Source organism: Paroedura picta, chromosome 7 (genome assembly GCF_049243985.1).
Source record: "Paroedura picta isolate Pp20150507F chromosome 7, Ppicta_v3.0, whole genome shotgun sequence".
NCBI classification, from domain to species: Eukaryota; Metazoa; Chordata; class Lepidosauria; order Squamata; family Gekkonidae; genus Paroedura; species Paroedura picta.
The window spans coordinates 78441256-78455277 of record NC_135375.1 but is presented as its reverse complement, the minus strand read 5'-3'; the positions used below and the strand labels follow the sequence as shown (position 1 = coordinate 78455277).

Below are 14022 nucleotides of genomic sequence, written 5' to 3'. Positions count from 1 at the left end.
AAATGTAGTGAAATGCTTAGCTTTCGTAGTTGTTACATTCTTCCCCTTCCATATGATGTCACCAACATCCAGCATCTGGGCAGTAACTGGCTGGCTACATCTTCCATTTTAAAGTGCTATTTGGGGAATCACATAAAGTGGATTCCCCAACCTATTTAGTGCGAGCTACAGAAAAGCAACCAGCAGGCAACCAGCACAGAGAAGTTATGGAGGCTAAAACACACTAAAGGCACCTGCCTCCCCCTACATTGTTCCTGGGGATGGAAATGTTTTTTTTTTTTAATGTCTGACATCCTGGAGCAATGAATAGGTGGACAAGTATGCAGGTGATGCCAGGAATAAAAGATTTTTTCCCAACATGGCCATTGCGGTTGGTGTCCAGCTGCTTGAAGAGGGTGGCCCAACACTGACAGTGATCTGGCTCTATTCCTGGTGGCTGTGAGCCCTACATGTCACTGCTCCAGCCTTGGTGACTGCTACAGCCCTGCTGCAGCCAACAGCTCCTGCAGTGTCAGCCCAAGCCCCAGCAGGGCAGCAGTGGTGCCCGGGGCTGCATCCACTGGTGACACTGCCTCCTCGGAGCTCCTGGCCATAGTTTGGCTCCATTACTTGGCTGGGCGGCAGCCACAGATGCCCCCCGCTCCCTCCCCAGCCTATTTAAGCAGTGACAGGGCAGGGCCAGGGCTACGTCTCCACAGAGCATGCCTGGCCCTGGAGGGGCCACTGATCCTCAGCCAGGCCAAGCTCCACCTGCCATGTGAAGCGAAGCGATAGCCCACCAGCATTGTGAGGCATCAGGCAGATTCACAAAGTGCGTTTCAGCGGAACTGGGACCCAGACCAGACCAGGGTGTGTGTGGGGGGAATCGGCTTTTCTTAGGCCCACCAAGGACACCTGTTTTGGGGTGTCACAGCAAGATTTCCTGCCTCTTGACTCCAAAGTGAAGCCCTGCGATTCGTCAGTGGCGCTGGCTCTGGAGCCAAAGAATACAGATTTTGAGCCTGATTATTTTACCTATTTATTTATTTGTGCATTTAGGTGGAGGTTGGTGAGATAATCCTTCAAGTCAGAGACAGCCCACAGCCCATGTAGAAGTATGAAATTTTTAAAAAATTAGCAGCCATTGCTGGACCTTTTAATCAAGGGAATTGGTTGCCTGGATTGATTGACAGGCAGAAGAGAGTTGCGTATAAAGCACGTTGCTCTCTTCTACCATTTCCAGCAGCACTTGTGGAGGGTGAAAACATGGCAGACGAAAGTGAGACCGCAAAAACCTGAGGACGGGTTGGGAGGCACAAAAATATTTAGCACTACGCCATTCAACTGGCATAATGCTATTTTTTCTGATGTGCAGAAATGCCCTATGTACCACATGTAGCATGTGTTATGGTCCTCACACTTCCGGGGCACCAAACAGTGCCTCCCCCTCATGGATAAGAGCCGTAGCCTCTCTCTTCCCCCCTTTTCTATCTTTAAGGACACTTGAAATGACACCCCTTCCTACTCCGGGGTCCCTTCTGCTCCCATCCTGGCTGCTCCTGCTTAAATTGTACTCAGCTAGGGCCTTGCAAATCCTTAAAGTGGCTCTGGTGTGATGGGCCCTGCAAATCCTTAAACCATGCCTGACATGGGGAGTTTGTCATGTTATAATCATGAACCCATTTTCCCCTTTGTTCACCAATGTTGGCTGAGGTATATCAATCCCCCCTCCCCGCCCTGAAAGACCGAAAATGTATAACAGAGATTGCACATATAGTCCTCACAAAAACAGGGCCGGGGTGGGCGTGTGTGTGTGTGTGGGGAGATCTAATAGGAAAAAAACTGGGACTGTGATGGGAAAAGAAGGGAGAATGATAGATTGATGAGAAAGTAATCTGGCAGCCTTGTTATAACTCCATACACAAATGACAGAAATTATAATACATGACAGCACTCTGGAACCACTCATGGTCCTAACCTGATGTCTCCTAACAATTCCCAAATCGGACTAGTCTATTCAGATTGGATTTTACCCTTCTAACTTTAATGTTTACTTCCCCCATGCACCATTGTAACACATGCACCATAGCAACACACACATATTTTCTTTTCTTTCTGTTTTACAGCACTTTCCATATATAGGACTTTTCATTATATTTACAACACTTTTCATTATAAGGAAAATGCTACATTTCATCTAGAAAATGAGTGTTAGGAGTAAAAGGATGCTTTTAATGTGGAGATTTAAGGGGTGGGTTTGGACTGGACCAACCAGCTATGACAAGGCAATTTAAAAAGCCTCCTTCAGTTTATGGGAGAAGTGAATGTATGAACAATAAAGCAGAGTAGAATAAATGAATGACATTTCGTAGCTGGCCTTGTAGCCATCTCCTGTTGTTTGACTTCAGCATTTGAGAAGAGGTCATCTATTTTTAAAAGTGGAATAACTTAGCATGCTGGGGCAGTTTATCCATGTAGCACATGCTATGGGCCCCAAACTTCCAGAGGCCCAGCATGCTGTCTCCCACTCCATGGATCAGGGCAGTAGCCTCTCCCCTCCCCACTTTCCATTTTGAAGGTCACTTGGAGTGATACCCCTTTCCACTGTGGAGGGCCTCTCTGTCCCCAGTCTGCTTCCACCACAAGTGTACTGAGCTAGGGCCCTGGGAATCCTTAAGCCACTCCTGGTGGTGTGTATTGATTCATGTGATGAAGTGGTCATTGCTGTGAAAATATGACCCATTATCTCATAATTTCCTTTTATAGCTGAAATATGTCAGCACTGATTAATTTCCTTAGGTTTTTTTGGAATACAGTTCAACTGAGGCAAAAAAAAAAAAAGCTCAGGATTTTCCAAGGCTGACTTAAAAAAAAAGTTAAAGTAAATAACTAACTTATGAAAGTTATTTATACCTTAGTACTTACTGTCCTGAAAGTGCCTGTCCCTTTGGAAATATGATTCAGATGCTCTGAACCAAAGAAGCATTTTCCCTTTTCCTGTGTTAAATATGAAACAAAAGACAACTGCAAAACACCTCATTAAAAATATTCCTTTGTCTCCCTCTTCTCCCCTCATGTTTGACAAAATAACTTGTAAAGAATCGTGGCAGTTTTTTTCCTATGTAGGTGGTCCACTTTATGTGCTGGCCTTATCATGACCTCCCAAATACATTAAATTGTATTTGATCATTTCCTTAAAAAGAAAAAGAAAAAAAGAATATGCCTAAGCTTCCATGCTATTGCACAATCAGCACTTTCAGCATGTTTGTTTACGAAAGACTTCACCTCAAAGTTCCATATTTTCACACCAATTCCAGTTATATGCAGAACTTTAACACCTAGATTTGAAACTGATTATCCTATTGTGTAATGCCTAGTTGCTAAGGCAGTGGGACAGAAATGTTCACTAGTCCCTGATTTGTGCTAAATATTATGCTTACACATGATGTCATCCTCTATTTGTGCACAGACCATTAACAGCTTCCCCCCCCCCCACAAAAATGCATTATTTTAAATCTTTTTTAAAAGGTATCTTTTTTGGGGGGGGGGAGGATACTATAGGCACAAGCAATTTCTTGTACCTGAAGGAGAAATGATACAATTATGGGACATCAATGATGATCTAGTCAATCACTTTTCAACTTGTTGATGACTGCAAAAGGCCAGACCTTGGCAACAGTCAACATAACAGAATTGTCTGCCTTTTAAAAAGAGGGGAGGGAAATGCTCTGCAAGTATAAGGAGGTTTTTTTTTAAGATTGTTAAAAGATATTGCCTTATTCCTATCCAGCATTACTTGTACTCACTAAAACAAAAGAACACAGAATATACTCACAGTATAGCCAGCCTTTTAAGGGGGGGGGGGGGGAGGAAATCATTGGAGATCTCTGCAAATTCATGGAGGTTTATTAAAGACTTAAAAAAATGTGTTCATTAATTTTGATGTAGTGCTTGTTACCTATGAGCCTTTGGGTCTTATAACAATTAAAACAGGCAGAGAATTCTGTGATCACACGGTGGGGAAAGGGCTTCAATGCACACATCAAGTGTGAAAGCTAAACCACTACTAGCAAAAATGGATCCCCCCAGGCTGTCTGGAATCTCCACTGCAGAACTGCACCAGCAATCAGACTACCATGAAAGACCATCCTGGTGTTTAAGCAGCCCTGGTTATTCTCACAGGCAGACATTTTATCTCACCCAGGGCAAAAGAATGTATTTTTTTCAAGCAGAGTTATGTCCTCCTAATGAGTTTGGAAGGGTTAATCTGCTCATTTTACTAACTTTATACATATTACTTACGTTGCTCATGGACTGTTTCTGCCTGAGTTTTCCAGCAAGATGTTTACCCTTCAAAAAAAAAACACAGTTTATTGCACTGCAGTGTTGTTATTGCAATTAACAACGTGATACCCAAATGGTTTGTCATGAGGGCTTGTGCTGGGCACTTGCAAGGAGAGCTCACAACGATTCATAGCAATTCATGTCAAAGTTTGTTTATGGAGTGGGGCGATGTGTTATGAATGTCCTTTGCTCCCTCTGCAGATAGAAGTCACTCTTTAAAGCAGATGTTATAAAGGGCAATTAAATTTTTTTTAAAGTGGGTGTTTTTTTTGTTTACATGTGAAGGAGGAAGGTAGTAGGTTAAATAGAAAACAGGGAGGGAAGTGAATAGAGATGAGGCACAATGTAGCACGGTTGAAAAGTAAAGGGCGTTGATATGCAATTGTATTAATATACATACGCAAAGAAAATATGAAACAGTGATAATGAGGAAAAGAATCAGGGTGAGAGACTCTAGTCTGCAGATTCAAATGTAGAACACACTTGTCAACCAGAGCCAGGGCTTTCTCTCTTCTGCCCCCTCCCTGGTGGAATGAGCTCCAAGAACTGGATCAGTTCTGCAGGGCCTGCAAAATGGAGCTCTTCTGCCAAGCCTTTGGTTGAGGCCAAGTGGAGCAATAGCAGCAGAATAGCCCCCTCTCAACAATAGCCCCCTCTCAATGTCCAGTGGCGCGCAGTGGAGAACAATGGAAGGACCATACATCCACCAAATAAACAAAACGCCAAGCGGATAACAGTTGAGTTACACAGTTTATGACTGTTAAAGTGTGATTGTGTTCAAAATGTTATAAGACCCGAACTGTTGATATACTGTTGATATACTCCCTATACTGCTGTGTTCAAATGTTATTCAAAAGTTGAAAGTCCAAAACTGTTATTGTGTTCTCTGTACTGTGCCAGCATCACATTGAACTGTGAGCTGTAAACTTTCCTGGTAAACCTCCCTGAGCTGCAAGGGAGGCAAGCATAGAAATGTAACAAATAAACAAACACATACATAAACAAGTGCTGTTGCTTATTTTTTCCATCTAAATGACAGCCAGCGATTTACTCATATGAGGAAATAGTCAGAGGATGCAGACCTTTGGCCTGGAGGCTAAACTCACCTCATTGGTCTTAGTGTGTGGGTTACAATTAGACCTTGGAAGTAGATTTTCCTGTTCCGCACAGGAAAATCCAGCTGCAGAAGCACATTGAAAGTGCATTATCCAACATGTGCAGAATGGGCCCTTGTTACTCCTTGCTCTCCAACAGATCCCAAGGAAACCATATCAGCCCACTTCAGTATCCCAGTTTCTGTTTCTTGCTATGTGATTGGACACTGGGAACTCACTTTGTATAAAAGAAAAAGGAAATGGGATATTAAAAAAAATAACCACCCTAAGTATTGTTCTCTACCCATAAATAATCAGCCGAAGTCTCTTTCTGTCTTTTTTCTTCTTCTTGGTATTTGATGAACCCCACTGGACCTGTCACTGACAATTATTTTTTGGTTCACTGATTCTGCAGCAACACTACCTTCCCTTGAGATTTTGAAGCTCAGGAATGTGATCTAGAGGGAACTGGCTCACATGGAAATTTATATTCCATGGGGGAGATTTCACACAACTGTAAATCAGCATAACCACCCGCTGCATTTGACATCAGCAGAAAATCCAGCCTGTAATAGGTTATTCCTGTTATTAAAGCAGAGGCATCTTTATAGGCTTTTTAAAAAGTGTTTCATATCCTCAGATTTCTAGAGAGCAATCCAACACTTGAGTCTAGTGGAATGCTTAAAGTAGCTTAACGATGCCTGATAATCAGCAAAAAAAAAGTTTCCAAGGATAAAAGAGAACTTTCAATTGACATACTGTTATGAAATGCTTTTCAGTGTGAGCGCTCTTCACTGGGGGCACAAGCAATATACCGTATAAAACGGGTGGAAGATGGTCGGTACACTACCATTGCCCAGAGAGAGAGAGCGGCATCGGTCATTTACCTAGAAACCAGGAACTGTACAGACATATAGCTCACAATGTTATGACTATACTTCTGGACCGTCATATGGCTTTTCGTGGGCAATATAATATTAATTGTGAGATAATGGAGATGTTTATTACTAGCACTGAGGAGAAATCATTGACCGGAAAATCATGTTTGAGGAATATTTTAGTGCAATATTTTAGTGCAAAAGGGAGCTATTTATTTTTGTTTGTTTGTTTATATTTTTAAATTACATCTGTATCCTGCCACTCCCACACAATGACTCATGATGATAGCAATAATCCTCATAAAACTCCACCATCATAAAATCCCACCCCTGATGGTGACATAACCCCCCCCCTTATTGTTGTTTACAATAGCCGCCAGGAGAGCACACCTTTGTGGCTGGTGACCTGGCTAGCACAGGAAGGGGCCCGGATCTTACTTGCCCTGGCCTCCAGCAAAGAACTGGCAGAATGCTCCATCTTGCAGACCCGTGGAACTGAAGAAGTTTTGTCAGGGCTCTCAGCTCTTCCAGGAGCTCATTTCACCAGGCTGGGGGCAGGACCTAACCCAGGCAAACCTCCCTTGGGTCAGGAACCGCCAACAGATTTGCAGCCACAGAGCAAAGAGTCCTGTGGGGGGGGGCATAAGGAGATAGATGGTCTCACAGATATGTGGGGCCCAAGCCGTTTATGGTCTTAAAGGTTAATACCAAAAGTTTGAACCTGATCTGGGCAGAAACCAGAAGCAAATGCAGTTGCCTCAGCACTGCCTGGATATGGACCCTTCAAGAAGTTCATGTGAGGACCCTTGCAGCTGCATTTTGTGCCAGTTGCAGTTTCTGGGTCAGAGACAAGGCTAGACCTGCATAGAGCAAGTTACAGAAATTATGAGGAGTGGAATTTATCAAAGATGGCTGAGTCTTTGGCAAGGATGCCAGTCTAACCTCCACAAGATCTTGACAGGTGATGAAACAAGGGCCCCTGTTTCCCCATTTTCTATACCAGGAATTCCCAACCAGGGGTCCATGGACCATCAGGGGTCTGAGGGAGCCTACCTGCCTATTCGTGCTGTAAACCACCTCCTCTCTCTCTCCCCTCAGTCCTCCTCAAGCCTGCCTTTTAATGCCAGTGATGTCATTTCCAGTGACATGTTACTTCCAGGGGTTGTCACAAGGAGGCATGGTGAGGTGATATTACCTCTGGAGCTCCTCGAAACCTTAAAAATTATTTCAGGGACTCCTCCATGGTCAAAAGGTTGACAAAGGCTTATACACTGTATTATAAAACACAAAAGAAATTGACTGGGCTTGTATAACAGAAATGTGGCTGGAAGAAAATGATGTGTCTGTCCCAACTAACACCATCTGATTATGAAGTCCACCACCAACCTTGTACAGGCATCAGGTGGAGGAGTGGGGAATCCTGATTCTCCAGATTGGAGTCTACCACTCTTAACCACTATACCGTGCTGGCCCTCTACTCTACCTCCTGTAGGCAAAATTATTAAGAGACCAGTAGTGAAGAGACATACAGAGGTGATTTCATAGACTTATACAACCATAGAGTTGGAAGGGACTATAAAGGCCATCTAGTCCAAAGCCCTGTTCAATGCAGGATCAACTTAAAGCATCCATGAAAAGTATCTGCCCAGCTGCCGCTTAAAGACTGCTAATCTGTTAGTCAAGCTGTTGCCATTGCCTGCCTCTGCATAGCAACCCCAGAATTTCTTGGTGGCCTCCCAGCCAAATGCTGATCAAGGCTGACCCTGCTTTGCTTCTGAAAACTGTTGAGATCAGGCTAGCCTGGGGTATCCAGATCAGATCTTGGCTCCTCTTATTTGCAGGACTACCTCTTTTTCTATGCTCCACAGCAACAACTTTGCTCATTTCATCAGTGACTTCCGCAGGTGCCACTGCGCAAATGGGCAAAATTAATGACCACCCATTTACTTGCTTTCTTCATTGTGGCTCCCATCTTGTGGAATGGCCTGCCCAAGGAGGAAAGGAAAGCTACCACTCTCCTGGGCTTTTGCAAACCATGCAAAACAGAACTATTTAAGAGAACTTTGCTGCACAGGTAAAGGGTTATACTGTACAAAATGTTCACAAATTTACATGTATAAACGATTGAGACTGTGGTCTGTATTGCTCTTTACAGCTTATTGTGAATCCTATGTTGCAATTTCTGTAGTGTTTATTGTGTCATGATAATGCTTATGCTATGCTTAAGTTTTTCAGGTGGTTCCAGAGTTCTAAAATCCTAATGCACTGGTTGTGTGTCTCATTTTATTGATTGAACTAACTCACTATGTATAATCTCCTTTGAGTCCCTTTGAGTAAGGGGGGAAATAACCGGCTGACTGAAGATATTGATGGGCCCATAATCACTCAGTGAATTTTCATGGCAGAGTGGGGGTCTGAACTTGGGTCTCCCAGATCCTGATATGATATTCTAAGCACTATACAACATACCAAAGGTACATTCTGTACGGACCAGTTCTGCGCAGACAACCGTGAAATTAATGGAGAAGCACAAAAGCAGAATTAATTGATTATGCTCAATATGATTTAAATTCTCAAAATAATTTAGATGTTCACTCTATTCACCTTAATATAATTAAGCTGTTTTTCTATAAGATTTGTTGGAGTTTATTATTTTACTCAGCAAACTGCCTTGAGCACATTGGCAGAGAATCAATATATAGAGATGTAATTAAATAATTGAACAAAATAAACCAAAGTTATTTTATGGCCCAACAGCAGGGTCAATAACAACAATAGATCATCATTCTTTGCTTTGCGTAGCTTTCTCATCAAATTTAACTCTACAGTTGTAATAGCCCATGCAGCACTCCATACCACTGCTGTGTAGGATCAAGTCTGCTGTATTAAATTGTGAAACACCATATCCTATTGCCTGTGTGATTTTGGAGTGGGGCAGGGTCACTATCTCCCTTTCTGCTAAATCTGAGACTTTAATTGCAAAATATTTTCCCATTGGAAGGGGTTTCATAAACGTGGCTTGTAAAATATGACTCACTGTGCAATATAAAAGCTGTAGCAGTTACACTCTGGTCTAATATGTGTAGGTTTATTAAAAAAAACTTTATGTGACGCAGTGTAGTTGTTAGAGTGAACATTTAATTTAAGTTCCCAAAAGTGCATTAATTAGGACGGATATTTCATCTTATATAAATAACACAAGTCTCTTAAAATGTGTTTAATGAGGATAAACGATATCATAAAAGACACACCATGTAAAACTACAGCACTGTGTAAGACCAATAAATAAATGCCAACCGATTGTAAAAGTTATAATTATGGGAGGTTAGCCGCTATGTAACTGACAATGGTTAATCTTTAGGTGGGTTTTAATAATCACTTGATAATTATTTAACCTACAATAATACTACAGACCAAGTTTGAATTGTCATTCATTTCCCCAGTTGATACATTATACTTTAACCATACCACAGGGAGTTGTGCAGCAAAAGTGTTGAGACTTATATAAACTGAATAGGCGCCTTAATTGAGTATATTTTATTTGGCATTGATAGGAAGCAACACAGAGTTCTGGATCTGAACAGAAGCCCCCAACGTTTATTGACCAATGAGAAAGTAGGCAGGTTCACAAACCATTGCTGGCTGTTTTTGCTGGCAAAGAGTAGGGCTCTTGTGATTAGAATATGGGAGTGGGGCGTTTCAGGATATAAGAAATCCTGCAGTGAGAGCTCTGCTTTATAAGATACCTGTAGAATAAAAAATGCAAGGGCCCACAAGAAATATCTTTGCTTCCTTCCCTTCTCTTTCAATGTCCCCCTTCTCTAATTCTGCCCCCACTTCTTATCTACCAATCTTACCTCACCCTCCTCTGTCAGTCTTCCCCCTCTCCCCACCATTATCTATCACCCCCTTTCTCTGACACACTTTCTTCGACAATCTCTTCCCCTCTTCCTCCTTCTCCCTCTCAAACTCCCACCACTTCCCAAACAATCTTCTCCAAATTTGGAGTAAAATCTCTTTTCTCCCAGTGTGGGCCCGATCTGGGGATTTAGATATCTGCAAATGTGCTGACATTAGAGAACTAGATTTATAGGGCATTTCTGCATATCGGTAAGAATAACGTTATGACAACTGAATGGCGTGACGCTAAATATAATCGTGCCTCCTGGCCCCTCCTCACCTTTTTGATGTCTTGCTCTTCATTGCTGCATTTTAGCGCTTCTCACCCTCCACAAGTACTCCTGGAAATGGGAGAAGAGAGCAATGAAGTTTATACATGATTCTCTTCCACCTATCAATCAAGCCAGGCAGCCAATCCCCTTTCTTCATGCTTTTGTCCCACAATGCCTGCAACTTTGATAATTAAAGCTTACGTATTGTATACTTTCCTGAACCTCTTGTATCCGTGCATGTCAAAATGACCACTGACAGATGGTCATTTTTACAGGTATACGTTTATGAGGTTCAGGAGCGTGTAGAATGGATCTTGTGCAAGCTAGAGTCACCAAACTCATAGTGAACCTCCCTGGATGGTAATTCCCCCAGAAATCACTTTCTTGAAGCACCTTCTTTGGAGGGACATAACTTGGCTCCATAAACCCAATCCTCACCAAACTTCAAGGGAAGGTAGAGGAAAGGCAGATGGAGGTTCTCTGTAAGTTTGGTGTCTTTAGCAGGCTGGGGGAGGGTCTACCTCCTTAAAGGTGAATAAAAGTTTATTAAAAGTCCATGGTTTGTGAATAAGGCATGCCACAAACCCTGAACCAAACCGCATTTTCCTACACTCTTCTTGGGCATATTAAAAGGCTACTTCCTTTAAAGAAAAGGTAGATTGGCAGCATGGGAGTAGCATTGCTATAGGGAGTGGAATTTCTTTTTCCATAATTCCCTTTTTAAAATATAGCCATTCATTCCTTTTATGCTTTCTTATTTTAAATGAGAGATTTTATTTCTTTTAATAATATCTTTAAAAATTTCTCTAAGTATCACCCTTGCAGGTATTTTACGGTGCTCTAGCAGCAGATTTTGGAAGATATTGCCTGCTTTTGAGCGTGTGCAGCATAAAATTCTGAATTTTTACAGACTCCCCCTTCTTGACCCTCTTTTCTTCATTATTCTCTTTGATCAAAACAGAACGGATTAGAAACTGATTAGAACGGATTAGAAACTGAATCTCTCAGAAGAAATGGAGTAGCCTTCATAATCAATAAAAGAGTAGGAAAAGCAGTCTTGAGATACAATCCCCAAAATGACAGAACGATCTCAGTTCGAATCCAAGGCAAACTATTCAACATCACAGTAATCCAGGTATATGCCCCAACCACTGCTGCTGAAGAGGATGAAGTTGACCAGTTCTATGAAGCCCTACAACACCTTCTAGAAGCAACGCGAAAAAATGATGTGTTTATCATCATGGGGGACTGGAATGCTAAAGTAGGAAGCCAAAAGATAAATTTGGCCTTGGAGTACAAAATGAAGCATGGCACAGGGTGGTAGAATTTTGTCAAGAGAATACAATGGTCAAAGCAAACACTCTTTTCCAACAATCCAAGAGACAACTCTACACATGGACAACACCAGACTGTCAACACAGAAATCAGAATGATTATGTGCTCTGCAGACAAAGATGGAGATGTTCTATACAGTCAGTAAAAACAAGACCAGGAGCTGATTGTGGTTCATATCATCAGCTTCTTGTAGCAAAATTTAGGCTTAAATTGAAGAAAGTAGGGAAAAGCACTAGGCCACAGGTATGAACTAAATCATACCCCCAATGAATATACAGTAGAGGTGACAGAGTGCCTGAAGAACCATCCCAAAGAAAGAGAAATGCAAGAAAGCAAAATGGCTGTCTGAGGAAGCTTTACAAATAGCTGAGGAGAGAAGGGAAGTGAAGGGCAAGGGAGAAAGATACACCCAATTGAATGCAGAATTCCAGAGAATAGCTAGAAGATATAAGAATGCCTTCTTAAATGAACAGTGCAAACAAATAGAAAAAAACAATAGAATAGGGAGGCCCAAAGATCTCTTCAAGAAAATTGGAGATATGAAGAGAACGTTTCATGCAAAGATGGGTATGATAAAGAACCAAAATTTTAGGGACCTAACAGAAGCAGAAGAGATTTTAAAAAGGTGGCAAAATTATACAGAAGGACTATACAAGAGTGAGCTTAACATCTCTGATAACCACGATGGGGTAGTCACTGACCTGGAGCCAGACATCCTGGAATGTGAAGTCAAATCGGCCTTAGGATGTCTGAGCCAAAATAAAACTAGTGGAGGTGACAGCATTCGAGCTGATCTATTCAAAATCTTAAAAGATGATGCAGTAAAAGTGCTACATTCAATACGCCAGCAAATTTGGAAAACTCAACAGTGGCCACAGAATTGGAAAAGGTCAGTTTACATTCCAATCCCAAAGAAGGGCAATGACAAAGAATGTTCAAACTACCACACTATTGCACTCATTTCTCATGCTAGAGGACAGGAAAGCGTGGAGGATCATTGTCCATGGGGTGGCGAGGGGTCAGACATGATTTCACAATTAACAACAACAACAACCAGCAATTCCCATCCAGTGGCCAATGGATCCCTGGAGGTCCATGGAAGTTCTGAAGAGGGTTCACTGGAACTCTGAAGTGGCATGGTATGGGGTGGGTTCTGAGCTGTCTTCTCAGCCTACATGAAGCAGAACTACTATAGAAGTAGTAAAGGCAGGGGAGAGAGACAAAGGAGGGCTAAGGATGCAGGTAGTGATGTCACTTCTGAGGGCATGGCAGGGGGAGCAGCCAGCTGATATCACTTCCAGGACTCCTCAAAGTCTGAAAAATTATTTCACAGGCTCCTCCACAGTCAAAGGTTTGAAAAAGACTGTCTTAGACACAAGGTAACAAACAATGCAGCAACCACATTAAAGGATATCATCATTAAACTTAATAAAGCTCAAGTTGACAAGTCACTCCCTACCTGTTCGGCCCTCTCTGGGGGTATGCCACCAATAGACAGAGAGTGCTCTGCCAATGAGGGCCAATCAGTTCAAATTGTTCAGCCAATGAGGGCCAGTTAGCTCAAATTGCAATCTGCCAATGAGGGCCAATTAGCTCAAATTGCACTCTACCAATGAGGGCCAATCAACTCAAATTGCATGCAGGGAATTTACTCCCTATCTCATTGGCCCCCTCAGAAATATTCCCCCAATAGGGGATGGCTCTCAGCCAGCAATGGCCTGCCTTGGTAGTTTACCCCCAATCAAGAGGGAACCCTTGAGGAGGAAGGTCTAATAAGCAGTCAGCTTTCCACCTCCAACTTCCTGCCGGTTTCAGAATCTTGCTGGGTGGAAGAGAAGTCATCAAGGTCACCTAGTGTGTGGAGGAGCAGGGAATCAAATCCAAGCTTGCCACGTCAGAAGCTGCTTTTCTTAACCACTACACGAAGCTGTACAAATTGCCATTGCCTTAAAGAGATGTAGCTAGAGCACAGGCAGAAACGGCTGTTGCAGGAGGATAGTGTAAGTCTTTTTTGACTTGTTCATTGACTGAGGGGATTCTTTTCCATTAAATTTGGACCTTCTGGCCAATGGCTTCTCAGAGCAATTCAAGGAAGGAGACACTCAGGTACTTCCTACATGTGTGATTGTGTGGTTTGCTATTTGTGTGGTGTGATTGTGTGGTTTGCTATTTGAGAAGGAAGGAATGCTTTTGTCTTCTGGGTGTTCTGTCTCTGTGGGT

At 42.5% G+C, this 14022-nt stretch overlaps 1 long non-coding RNA gene across 1 annotated transcript in view; it reads right to left on the bottom strand.

Annotated features, from left to right (window-relative positions):
* The window catches only part of LOC143841833 (uncharacterized), a 30378-nt gene extending 23002 nt beyond the window's left edge, over positions 1 to 7376 (bottom strand). Inside the window, exons 1-3 of the long non-coding RNA XR_013232880.1 lie at positions 7349 to 7376; positions 4282 to 4329; positions 2893 to 2976 (exon numbers count right to left, since the gene is read on the bottom strand). This is a non-coding gene — a long non-coding RNA (uncharacterized LOC143841833). The remainder of the gene's footprint in view (positions 1 to 2892; positions 2977 to 4281; positions 4330 to 7348) is intronic.
* Positions 7377 to 14022: the final 6646 nt, after the last annotated feature.